Raw genomic sequence first — 12,014 nt, 5'->3', positions numbered from 1 at the left:
GCTTGGTGACTTTACTGCACCTAATTCCAATTTACATGGAAGAAGCATCTCCATTCCTGCCATTGGAGCAAACAACTTTGAGCTGAAACCTCAATTAGTTTCTCTGATGCAGCAGAACTGCAAGTTTTATGGACTTCCATCCGAAGATCCTTTTCAGTTCTTAACTGAATTCTTGCAGATATGTGATACTGTTAAGACTAATGGAGTAGATCCGGAAGTCTACAGGCTCATGCTTTTCCCTTTTGCTGTAAGAGACAGAGCTAGATTATGGTTGGATTCTCAACCCAAAGACAGCCTGAACTCTTGGGATAAGCTGGTCACGGCTTTCTTAGCCAAGTACTTTCCTCCTCAAAAGTTGAGCAAGCTTAGAGCTGAGGTTCAAACCTTCAGACAGAAAGAAGGTGAATCTCTCTATGAAGCTTGGGAAAGATACAAACAGTTGACCAAAAAGTGTCCTTCTGACATGCTTTCAGAATGGACCATCCTGGATATATTCTATGATGGTTTATCTGAGCTATCAAAGATGTCACTGGACACTTCTGCAGGTGGATCCATTCACCTAAAGAAAACGCCTGCAGAAGCTCAAGAACTCATTGACATGGTTGCTAATAACCAGTTCATGTACACTTCTGAAAGAAATCCTGTGAATAATGGGACGCCTATGAAGAAGGGAGTTCTTGAAGTTGATACTCTGAATGCCATATTGGCTCAGAACAAAATATTGACTCAGCAAGTCAATATGATTTCTCAGAGTCTGCATGGAATGCAAGCTGCATCCAACAGTACTCAAGAGGCATCTTCTGAAGAAGAAGCCTATGATCCTAAGAACCCTGCAATAGCAGAGGTGAATTACTTAGGTGAACCTTATGGAAACACCTATAACTCAACATGGAGAAATCATCCAAATTTCTCATGGAAGGATCAGAAGCCTCAACAAGGCTTTAACAATGGTGGAAAAAACAGGTTTAGCAATAGCAAACCTTTTCCATCATCAACTCAGCAACAGACAGAGAACTCTGAACAAAATGCTTCTAATTTAGCAAATCTAGTCTCTGATCTATCTAAGGCCACTGTAAGTTTCATGAATGAAACAAGGTCTTCCATTAGAAATTTGGAAGCACAAGTGAGCCAGCTGAGTAAAAGGATCACTGAAATCCCTCCTAGTACTCTCCCAAGTAATACAGAAGAGAACCCAAAAGGAGAGTGCAAGGCCATTGACATAAGTGCCCTGGCCGAACCTGTGAGGAGAGGAGAGGACGTGAATCCCAAGGAGGAAGACCTCCTGGGACGTCCAGTGACCAATAAGGAGCTTCCCTCTGAGGAACCAAAGGACTCTGAGGCTCATCTAGAGACCATAGAGATTCCATTGAACCTCCTTATGCCCTTCATGAGCTCTGATGAGTATTCCTCTTCTGAAGAGAATGAGGATGTCACTGAAGAGCAAACCGCCAAGTTTCTTGGTGCAATCATGAAGCTGAATGCCAAATTATTTGGCATTGATGCTTAGGATGTTGAACCTCCCTTGTTCATCAATGAACTAAGTGATCTGGATCAACTGACATTGCCTCAGAAGAGACAGGATCCTGGAAAGTTCATAATACCCTGTACCATAGGCACCATGATCTTTAAGGCTCTGTGTGACCTTGGTTCAGGAATAAACCTCATGCCCCTCTCTGTAATAGAGAAACTGGGAATCTATGGGGTGCAAGCTGCTAAAATCTCACTAGAGATGGCAGACAGCTCAAGAAGACAGGCTTATGGACACGTAGAAGATGTATTGGTAAAAGTTGAGGGCCTTTACATACCTACTGATTTCATAGTCCTGGATACTGGAAAGGAAGAGGATGAATCCATCATCCTAGGAAGACCTTTCCTGGCCACAGCAAGAGCTGTGATTGATGTTGACAGAGGTGAAATATTCCTTCAATGGAATGAGAACTCCCTTGTATTCAAAACTCAAGGATCCCCCTCTGCAACCATGGAGAGGAAGCAGGAAAAGCTTCTCTCCCAGCAGAGTCAACCAGAGCCCCCACAGTCAAACTCTAAGTTTGGTGTTGGAGAGTCTCAACAAAGCTCTGCACATCTGTGAGGCTCCATGAGAGCCCACTGTCAAGCTATTGACATTAAAGAAGCGCTTGTTGGGAGGCAACCCAATGTTTATCTAATTCTTATTTTTATTGTTTTTCATGTTTTCTTAGGTTCATGATCATGTGGAGTCACAAAATAAACAAAAAAATCAAAAACGGAATCAAAAACAGCAGAAGAAAAATCACACCCTGGAGGAGCATATGTCTGGCGTTCAAACGCCAGAACAGAGCATAGTTCTGGCGCTAAACGCCTAGAATAGGAGCATCCTGGCGCTGAACGCCCAGAACAAGCATGGTTCTGGCGTTCAACGCCAGAAATGGCAGCAAAGGGGCGTTGAACGCCCAAAATGGGCACCAACCTGGCGCTGAACGCCCAGAGTTGTGTGCAAGGGCATTTTGCATGCCTAAATTGGTGCAGGGATGTAAATGCCTTGACACCTCAGGATCTGTGGACACCACAGGATCATCTCAGGATCTGTGGACCCCACAGGATCCCCACCTGACCTCCTCATAATCCTAGTTTTTATTTCCACATCTTCTTCATCTATCCCTTCTTCTTTTGCTCGAGGGCGAGCAACATTCTAAGTTTGGTGTGGTAAAACAATTATGTAAAGGATCTATAGCTCAGTGGTAGAACATTTGACTGCAAATCAAGAGATCCCTGAGATACCTCAGGGGATACATTTTTTTCCACACAATTATTGGAAGCAACTAAGGGTGGAACATCAAGAGCACTCCATCATCCTTCATGAAATCAGAGAAGATCTAAAAGCAATGAAGGAGGAGCAGCCAAGGCAAGGAAGAGACATAGAAGAGCTCAAGGACATCACTAAGGTGGACTCATTCCTTGTTCTTACTTTCTCTGTTTTTTGTTTTCTATGTTATGTGCTTATCTATGTTTGTGTCTTCATTACATGATCATTAGTAGTTAGTAACTCTGTCTTAAAGTTATGAATGTCCTATGAATCCATCACCTCTCTTAAAATAAAAACTGTTTTAATTCAAAAGAACAAGAAGTACATGAGTTTCAAATTTATCCTTGAACTTAGCTTAACTATATTGATGTGGTGACAATGCTTCTTATTTTCTGAATGAATGCTTGAACAGTGCATATGTCTTTTGAAGTTGTTGTTTAAGAATGTTAAATATGTTGGCTCTTGAAAGAATGATGACTAGGAGACATGTTATTTGATAATCTGAAAAATCATAAAAATGATTCTTGAAGCAAGAAAAAGCAGCAAAGAACAAAGCTTGCAGAAAAAAAAAATAGGAAAAAAAAATAGAAAGAAAAAGAAAAAGCAAGCAGAAAAAGCCAATAACCCTTAAAACCAAAAGGCAAGGGCAAATAAAAAGGATCCCAAGGCTTTGAGCATCAGTGGATAGGAGGGCCTAAAGGAATAAAATCCTGGTCTAAGCGGCTAAACCAAGCTGTCCCTAACCATGTGCTTGTGGCGTGTAGGTGTCAAGTGAAAACTTGAGACTGAGCGGTTAAAGTCAAGGTCCAAAGCAAAAAAAGAGTGTGCTTAAGAACCCTGGACACCTCTAATTGGGGACTTTAGCAAAGCTGAGTCACAATCTGAAAAGGTTCACCCAATTATGTGTCTGTGGCATTTATGTATCCGGTGGTAATACTGGAAAACAAAGTGCTTAGGGCCACGACCAAGACTCATAAAGAAGCTGTGTTCAAGAATCATCATACTGAACTAGGAGAGTCAATAACACTATTCGAAATCTGAAGTTCCTATAGATACCAATCATTCTGAACCTCAATGGATAAAGTGAGATGCCAAAACTATTCAAGAGGCAAAAAGCTATAAGTCCCGCTCATATGATTGAAGCTCTGTTTCATTGATAGTTTGGAATTTATAGTATATTCTATTCTTTTTATCCTATTTTGATTTTCAGTTGCTTGGGGACAAGCAACAATTTAAGTTTGGTGTTGTGATGAGCGGATAATTTATACGCTTTTTGACATTGTTTTTAGTATGTTTTTAGTAGGATCTAGTTACTTTTAGGGATGTTTTTAATAGATTTTGTGTTAAATTCACATTTCTGGACTTTACTATGAGTTTGTGTGTTTTTCTGTGATTTCAGGTATTTTCTGACTGAAATTGAGGGTCTTGAGCAGAAATCAGATTCAGAGGTTGAAAAAGGACTGCTGATGCTGTTGGATTCTGACCTCCCTGCACTCAAAGTAGATTTTCTGGAGCTACAGAACTCGAAATGGCGCGCTTCTAATTGCGTTGGAAAGTACACATTCAGGGCTTTCCAGCAATATATAATAGTCCATACTTTGGCCACGAATTGACGACGTAAACTGGCTTTCAACGCCAGCCTTCTGCCCAAAACTGGCGTCCAGCGCCAGAAAAGGATCCAAAACCAGAGTTGAACGCCCAAACTGGCACAGAAACTGGCGTTCAACTCCACAAATGGCCTCTGCACGTGCTACACTTAAGCTCAGCCCAAACACACATCAAGTGGGCCCCGGAAGTGGATTTATGCATCAATTACTTACCCATGTAAACCCTAGTGACTAGTTTATTATAAATAGGACCTCTTACTATTGTATTAGGTATCTTTGATCAGTGTAAACAATCTTTGGACGCCTGGTTCTTAGATCAGAGGGGCTGGCCACACGGCCATGCCTGGACCTTCACTTATGTATTTTCATACGGTAGAGTTTCTACACTCCATAGATTAAGGTGTGGAGCTCTGCTGTTCCTCAAAGATTAATGCAATTACTACTGTTTTCTATTCAATTCTTCTTATTTCTCTTCTAAAATATCCATTCGCACCCAAGAACGTGATGAAGGTGATGATTATGTGTGACGCTCATCATCCTTCTCCCTTATGAACGCGTGCCTGACAAACACTTCCGTTCTACATGAATTAAGCTAGAATGAGTATCTCTTAGATCTCCTAACCAGAATCTTCGTGGCGTAAGCTAGAATGATGGCGGCATTCAAGAGAATTCGGAAGGTCTGAACCTTGTCTGTGGTATTCTGAGTAGGATTCAATGATTGAATGACTGTGACGAGCTTCAAACTCGCGAGTGCTGGGCGTTAGTGACAGACGCAAAAGGAGGGTGAATCCTATTCCAGCATGATCGGGAACCGACAGATGAATAGCCGTGCCGTGACAGGGTGCGTGAGCATATTATTCACTGAGAGGAGGGGATGTAGCCACTGACAACGGTGATGCCCTTGCATAAAGCCAGCCATGGAAAGGAGTAAGACTGATTGGATGAAGATAGCAGGAAAGCAGAGGTTCAGAGGAATGAAAAGCATCTCCATTCGCTTATCTGAAATTCCTACCAATGATTTACATAAGTATCTCTATCCCTATTTTATTAGTCATTATTCGAAAACACCATTATCCATTTATATCTGCCTGACTGAGATTTACAAGGTGACCATAGCTTGCTTCATACCAACAATCTCCGTGGGATTCGACCCTTACTCACGTAAGGTATTACTTGGACGACCCAGTGCACTTGCTGGTTAGTTGTATCGAAGTTGTGACAATTATGAATTAAGATCAGAGCACCAAGCTCTGGAGCCATTACCAGGATTTGTTCGAGCCTGGAGATCACAATTTCGTGCACCAGTGTGATAGTGACCTTTTTAGATAAGATAAGTTAGTTATCTTATCTTATCTTATCTTTGGGTGAGGTCAGCTTATCTTCAAGGGAACCGCCCTTCTCTCTGTAGGCTTGGGTTGCCTTTGGATTTGGGTCGTGTTCCTCGATTTTGGGCCCTCTTTGGGCTTTCCTGTCGATTTGTCCGAGCTCTTTGGGAAGAGGTCGGATGGTTTGACCTAAAGAGGTCGGTCGCTTTGTCGCTAGTCTACCCGGGTCGGACATCTCGACCCAGGGTATGAACACTAACACTGTTGTTTTCTTTGTTAGAAACCATATTATTTGTCGCTTTGGATCACCACGAGCAATCGTGAGTGATCAAGACACTCACTTTTGTAACAGGAGATTAACAGGTCTACTGAAGAGACATGGCATTGTGCACAAGGTATCAACAGCTTACCATCCTCAGACCAATGGGCAAGCAGAGGTGTCTAAGAGAGAGATAAAGCACATTCTGGAGAAGATAGTCAAGCCTCATAGGAAGGACTGGAGTACCAGACTTGTTGATGCATTTTGGGCTTATCGGACAGCATACAAGACACCCATAGGAATGAGTCCCTTCTGCCTAGTATATGGAAAGGCTTGCCACCTCCCAGTGGAGGTGGAACACAAGGCTTTCTGGGCTGTGCGGGAATGCAACATGGGATTTGAAAAGGCTGGTGCTGAAAGGAAGCTGCAACTAGCAGAGCTGGAGACCCTTCGACTCGAAGCATATAACAACCCCAGACTATACAAAGAGAAGGTGAAGACTGTGCATGACAAGCATTGAAAGAGCTGGAAGATTGATGGTTTAGAAGTTATAGTAAGCTCTCGTTGCAAGTATAGTTACTAAACCAAGCAATCAACCTTTCTTACAAACGTTTTGGTTGTCACAAGTAACAAACCCCTAAATAAATTGATAACCGAAGTATTTAAACCTCGGGTCGTCTTCTCAAAGAACTTCAGGGAAGTATGTTCTTATTATTGGTTATGAAGATTGTAAATTGGGGTTTTTAAGATGAGGAACAAATAATTTAAATTGCAATTGAATTAGGTAAAAGATTGTAAAATAAATAAATAACTGTAAAATAAACTTTTGGTAAGGTATAAGAAATTAGAAGTCCTATCGTAGTTATCCTTATCAATGATGATGAAGATTGAATCTTAATTCCACTCAGTTAGTCTTTACTTAAAGTAAAGAAAAGTCAAGTGACTAATTAGTTAGATCCTCAAATCCTAGTTAATCCCTAAGGAAAGATTGGGATTATTGAAGTTCAATTCAATTAGCAAAGATAACGATTATCAATCATGTTTGAGTTTGATAACTCCTGAGTTACTGATTTCTTAACCAAGACCAAAAAGGGAAAACGTAAATCTACCGGAATAAAAATATCTTCAGATTGGAAGCAACAGTAATGTAAATAAAGGAGAGCAATAATAAACTGAATTACCTCAAATAACATTAATTCAAAAGAGTAATCTGTAACATAGAAAAATTCATAAATTAAATTGAAAAGATAAATAAAAAGGAATGTTGAACCTGATAGAAAGAGATAATCCTGAAAGCGATTAAAATCCTAAATCTAAATCCTAAAAGAGAGAGAGAGAGAGAACCTCTCCCTCAAAACTACATCTAAATCATGAAAACTAACTAATTGGAGAGTCTCCTCTGAATGGATGCATTACCCCACTTCATAACCTCTGATCTGTGCCTTCTGGACTTGGATTTGGGCCGAAAAGGGCTTCAGAAATTGCTGGGAGCATTTTCTGTAATTTCTGGTGCGTGGCCTCTGTCACGCGGTCGCGTCAGTCATGCGTCCGCGTCATATGCGTTTCTCTTAAGGCGCACGATCGCGTCAAGCACGCGGTCGCGTCGCTGTTAATTCGCGCTGGCATGCGGCCGCGTCGTCCATGCGATCGCGTCGCTGCCTGTTTCTTCAAAAACTCCGTTTTATGCTTTCCTTCCAATTTTGTATGTTTCCTTTCCATCCTTTAAGTCATTTCTGCTGTAGAAGATCTGAAATTACTCAACACACGAATCACGGCATCGAATGGTAATAAAGGGAAATTAAAATAATTACTTTTAAAGCATAGGAAACATGTTTTTCACATACATCACATAATAAGGAAGGGAAAGTAAAACCATGCAAGTAATATGAATAAGTGGGTGAAGGATTGACTAAATCACTCAATTTGAGCACAAAATATATCATAAAGTATGGGTTTATCAACCTCCCCACAGTTAAACAATAGCATATCCTCATGCTAAATCCAAGATAAGGAGTAAGGTAAGGTTGAAGTGGTGGAATCTCATGCAATTCAATCTATTCTAAATGCAACTACCTAAATGCATCATGCAATTCTAATTATTTTTATTCACTTGTATATAAAGCTCACATGTAGTTAAATTAATTCACATTTCTCAAGGAATCATATATATAGCCAGACCTCAGATAATGATAAAGCACTTTTACAATTGAGATGGGAAAAAAAATATTTTATAAACTTGCAAGACAATTAATAATTCAAGCAGAGATATATGTTAATGAGCTATTGAACCCTCACTGGATTTTGTGTTTACTCTCTAGTCACTCAGTGTTTATTGGGTTAATCACACTATTCTTCTTTTTATCCTTACTTTCTATAACTTTGTTTTTCATCTAACCAATCAACAATTATAGAATATAGGCATACAAAAGTCATGAGGTCTTTAATTAAGGTTGTAATGAGGGCCAAGGTAAAGGTAGGGGTATATGTATAAGGCTAAGTGAGCTAATTAAGCGAATCCTTGATTAGTCTAAGATCTCACCTAACATACATAACTTGTAAAGCAAAGCTTCTTTACCTATTTTCCCATATTTTCTCACTTTTGATGTTACATGCTCATGCATTAGTTTTAATTTTGTCCTATGTGCATTGCTTTATTTTGCATTTGGAGAATTCTTTTGTATCCCCTTTATTCAAATACTGAAAAATAAATATTTTTTTAATACACATGGTAATTCAATTATTTTGATTTTACATGAGCATGCTTCCAAAAAAAAATTTTATTTTGAATTATTTTATTCTTTTCAACTTTCTACCCTTTGTTTTTATCATCCATGTTCCCAATAGGTTTCCCACACTTAAACAATTACACAATTTTTATCTTAAGCTAACCAAGGATTCAACTTGGGATTTTTATTTTGTTTTTCTGCTTAAGGCTAGTAATGTGGTTTGTAGAATAAGAGGGGATTTAAAGGCTCAAGGGGGCTAACAAGGGTGATGTAAAAGGTAGGCTAATTTGGGATAAGTGAGCTAAAATCAACAATGGCCTCAATCACTCTCCTGGTATGTATTTCTATTTTATAATCGAACATATAGATTAAAATAAAGTAAAGATCACCAGAATAAATAAGAAGGGTGAAACACACAGGAATAAAAATTATGGTTTGAATGTAACCATACAATTAAGCTCAAAACTCACAGGCTGTATGTTCTCTAACTCAGAAATCATATATCAGTTATATATGTCATGCAAGTAAAAATCAAGAGTTCCCATTATTCTCAATGTAAAATTTATTTTGAGTGGCTTTAAAGTTTGTGTTTCTCCTTGATGAAATGTTGTTAACTAACTAACATGGAATACTATATATACAAGTGTGGGTTGTTTCTATTATGTTCAAGTCTCTAGTTTACTTTCTTTTTATATTTTCAAATTAAACTAGGTTATCTTATGCTAAAAAAAAAAGTAAACTATACTAATCAATCCACAATTTCTATAACTAATAAGTTAGAATTGCAACTAAACTAAATAGCTAAAATATGAACTAAGGTGCAACATGCAGAAATAGAGTCAAAATACATGAAAATAGCAATGTATAAGTACTGAGAAAATAAAAATAAAAATAAAAGAGAAAAATACAGAAAAAGTAGCAAAATAAAGTGTTCATACCCTGGGTCGAGCTATCCGACCCAGGATGATCGGCGACACAACGACCGACCTCTTCAGGTCAGACTACCCGACCTCTTCTAAAAGAGCTCGGCCAAATCGATAGGAAAGCCCAATAAAGGGCCCAAATAGAGGAACACGACCCAAATCCAAAGGCAATCCCAGCCTATAGAGATAAAGGCAGTTCCCTTGAAGATAAGCTGACTTCATCCAAAACAGGATAAGATAAGATAACTAACTTATCTTATCAGAAAGGTCAGCCCACACTACTATAAATACGCTGGAGCACCCAGGTATAACTCATACTCTGATTCTACATAAAAACCTGCTTAATACCCGTGCTAACTTAAGCATCGGAGTCTCTTGCAGGTACCCCCCACCCTCCGGTGGCCAAGGATCAGCAGTGCAGCAAGTCCAACAAGTCGGACACAACAGCTCCAGCCGCCACCAGCCAGCCGGACACGTCATCTCCAACCAGTACCAAAGATCTCATCCGAGATCAACCTCCAGTTTCAGGTAACCCTCGGAACATTGGTGCCGTTGCCGGGGAACCTGAAAGTCATCCCAAAACCATGGCGGACGGCCATGACAACGACCACGACTCGGATCTGGAGAACAGAACACCGCACAAGAACGCGGACACTACGCTAAAGAATACTCCGGAATCCAACGTGGACAAAAACTCACCAAATCCGGGAGCCATGGAAGCACTTCAAGATCGCTTAAAGCAACTTGAGAAAGAAACCCAGCAACAACGGGAGATCAGAAAGGATCTACAAAGAGAGGTACGGCGACGTCGAGAACTAGAAGAAAAACTACAGCAATTAGAGGCCGACCTCAAATCAAAAGCTCCTCGGACCACTCCTGAGGAAAATTCACGCAAATAACAGGATCCATTCACCAGGAAAATCATGAAGACAAAAATCCCAAAAGATTTCGAGCTCCCGGATATGGTTTTGTATGATGGCACTACAGATCCCAACCATCATCTCAGCAATTTCAAAAGCAGAATGTACCTTACCGATGCCTCAGATGTCGTTCGCTGCAAAGCTTTTCCAACAACTCTCACGAAAACGGCGATCAGATGGTTCGACAACTTACCTCCGAAGTCCATCTCAAGCTTCGTCGACCTGGCCAAAAAGTTCCTAGCCAGATTCTCCATCCAGAAAGATAAGGCCAAGCACGCACCCAGCTTACTAGGAATCAAGCAAGGGGATCGGGAGAGCCTCCGCAACTACATGGAAAGATTCAACAAAACATGCATGGACATACAAAGTTTACCAACAGAGGCCGCCATCATGGGGCTTATTAATAGCTTACGAGAGGGACCCATCAGCCAATCTATATCAAAAAAGTATCCTACCTCCTTAGACGAAGTACAGGAGCGAGCAGAAAAATATATCAACATGGAAGAGAACGCTCGGCTGGGAGAAACCTCAAAATTTGGAACCTCCTACCGAGACAAAGACAAGGACTCCAAAAGGAAAGAAGATCGACAGGGTGAGAAAATCAAAAAATACCACAACTACACTCCTCTCAAAGCATCCCTGGTCGACGTGTACAAAGAAGTCTGTCATACAGAAAAAATCCCCCCAGCACGACCACTCAAAGGCAAAAGGGGAGGAGGAAATCGAAAGGAATATTGCGAATACCATCAAATTCGAGGGCACTCTACCAACGAATGCTTCGACTTGAAAAATATCATAGAAAAATTGGTAAGAGAAGGAAAATTAGATCGATTTCTGGCCACCCGGGATGATGACCAAAGAAAAAGACGGAGAGATGAAGATGATGGACGAGCTGAACGGTCACCTCGGACACCAGAAAGATACGTCCACATGATACACGGCGGATTCGCAGGAGGTGAGATCTCCAAATCGTCCCGAAAGAGATATCTCAAAGAAGTATATCATGTTGAAGGAAAGGAGGAAGCACCCGACATCCCAGCGATAACATTTACTAAAGAGGACGCATCCGGCATCGTCCTGGGACACGACGATCCCATGGTCATCACTATTATACTGGTAAACGCCAGTCTACACCGCACACTAGTAGACCAAGGGAGTTCTGCCGACATCTTATTCAAAACAGCTTTCGACAAGCTCGGCTTAGACGAAAAGGAACTTAGAGCATACCCGAACAATCTGTTTGGACTAGGAGACACTCCAATACAACCGTTGGGATACATATCGCTACACACTACTTTTGGAAAAGGGAACCAATCTAGGACCCTCAAAATAGACTACATTGTGGTCGACGTAAGTTCAGCCTACAATGCTCTCATAGGTCGGACAACACTCAATCAACTCGGCGCAATAGTCTCAACTCCGCATCTATGCATGAAATTCCCAACTAAAGAGGGGATAGCCACGATAAAAGC

The 12,014-nt window shown here is 40.6% G+C and overlaps 1 non-coding gene across 1 annotated transcript; it reads right to left on the bottom strand.

Annotated features, from left to right (window-relative positions):
• Positions 1–361: 361 nt before the first annotated feature.
• LOC112767772 (small nucleolar RNA R71) lies at positions 362–469 on the bottom strand. The gene has a single exon (XR_003185213.1). It is a non-coding gene; the product is annotated as a small nucleolar RNA R71 (small nucleolar RNA).
• Positions 470–12,014: the final 11,545 nt, after the last annotated feature.

Source organism: Arachis hypogaea, chromosome 17 (genome assembly GCF_003086295.3).
Source record: "Arachis hypogaea cultivar Tifrunner chromosome 17, arahy.Tifrunner.gnm2.J5K5, whole genome shotgun sequence".
Taxonomy (NCBI): Eukaryota; Viridiplantae; Streptophyta; class Magnoliopsida; order Fabales; family Fabaceae; genus Arachis; species Arachis hypogaea.
This window is presented reverse-complemented; position numbering and strand designations above follow the sequence as displayed.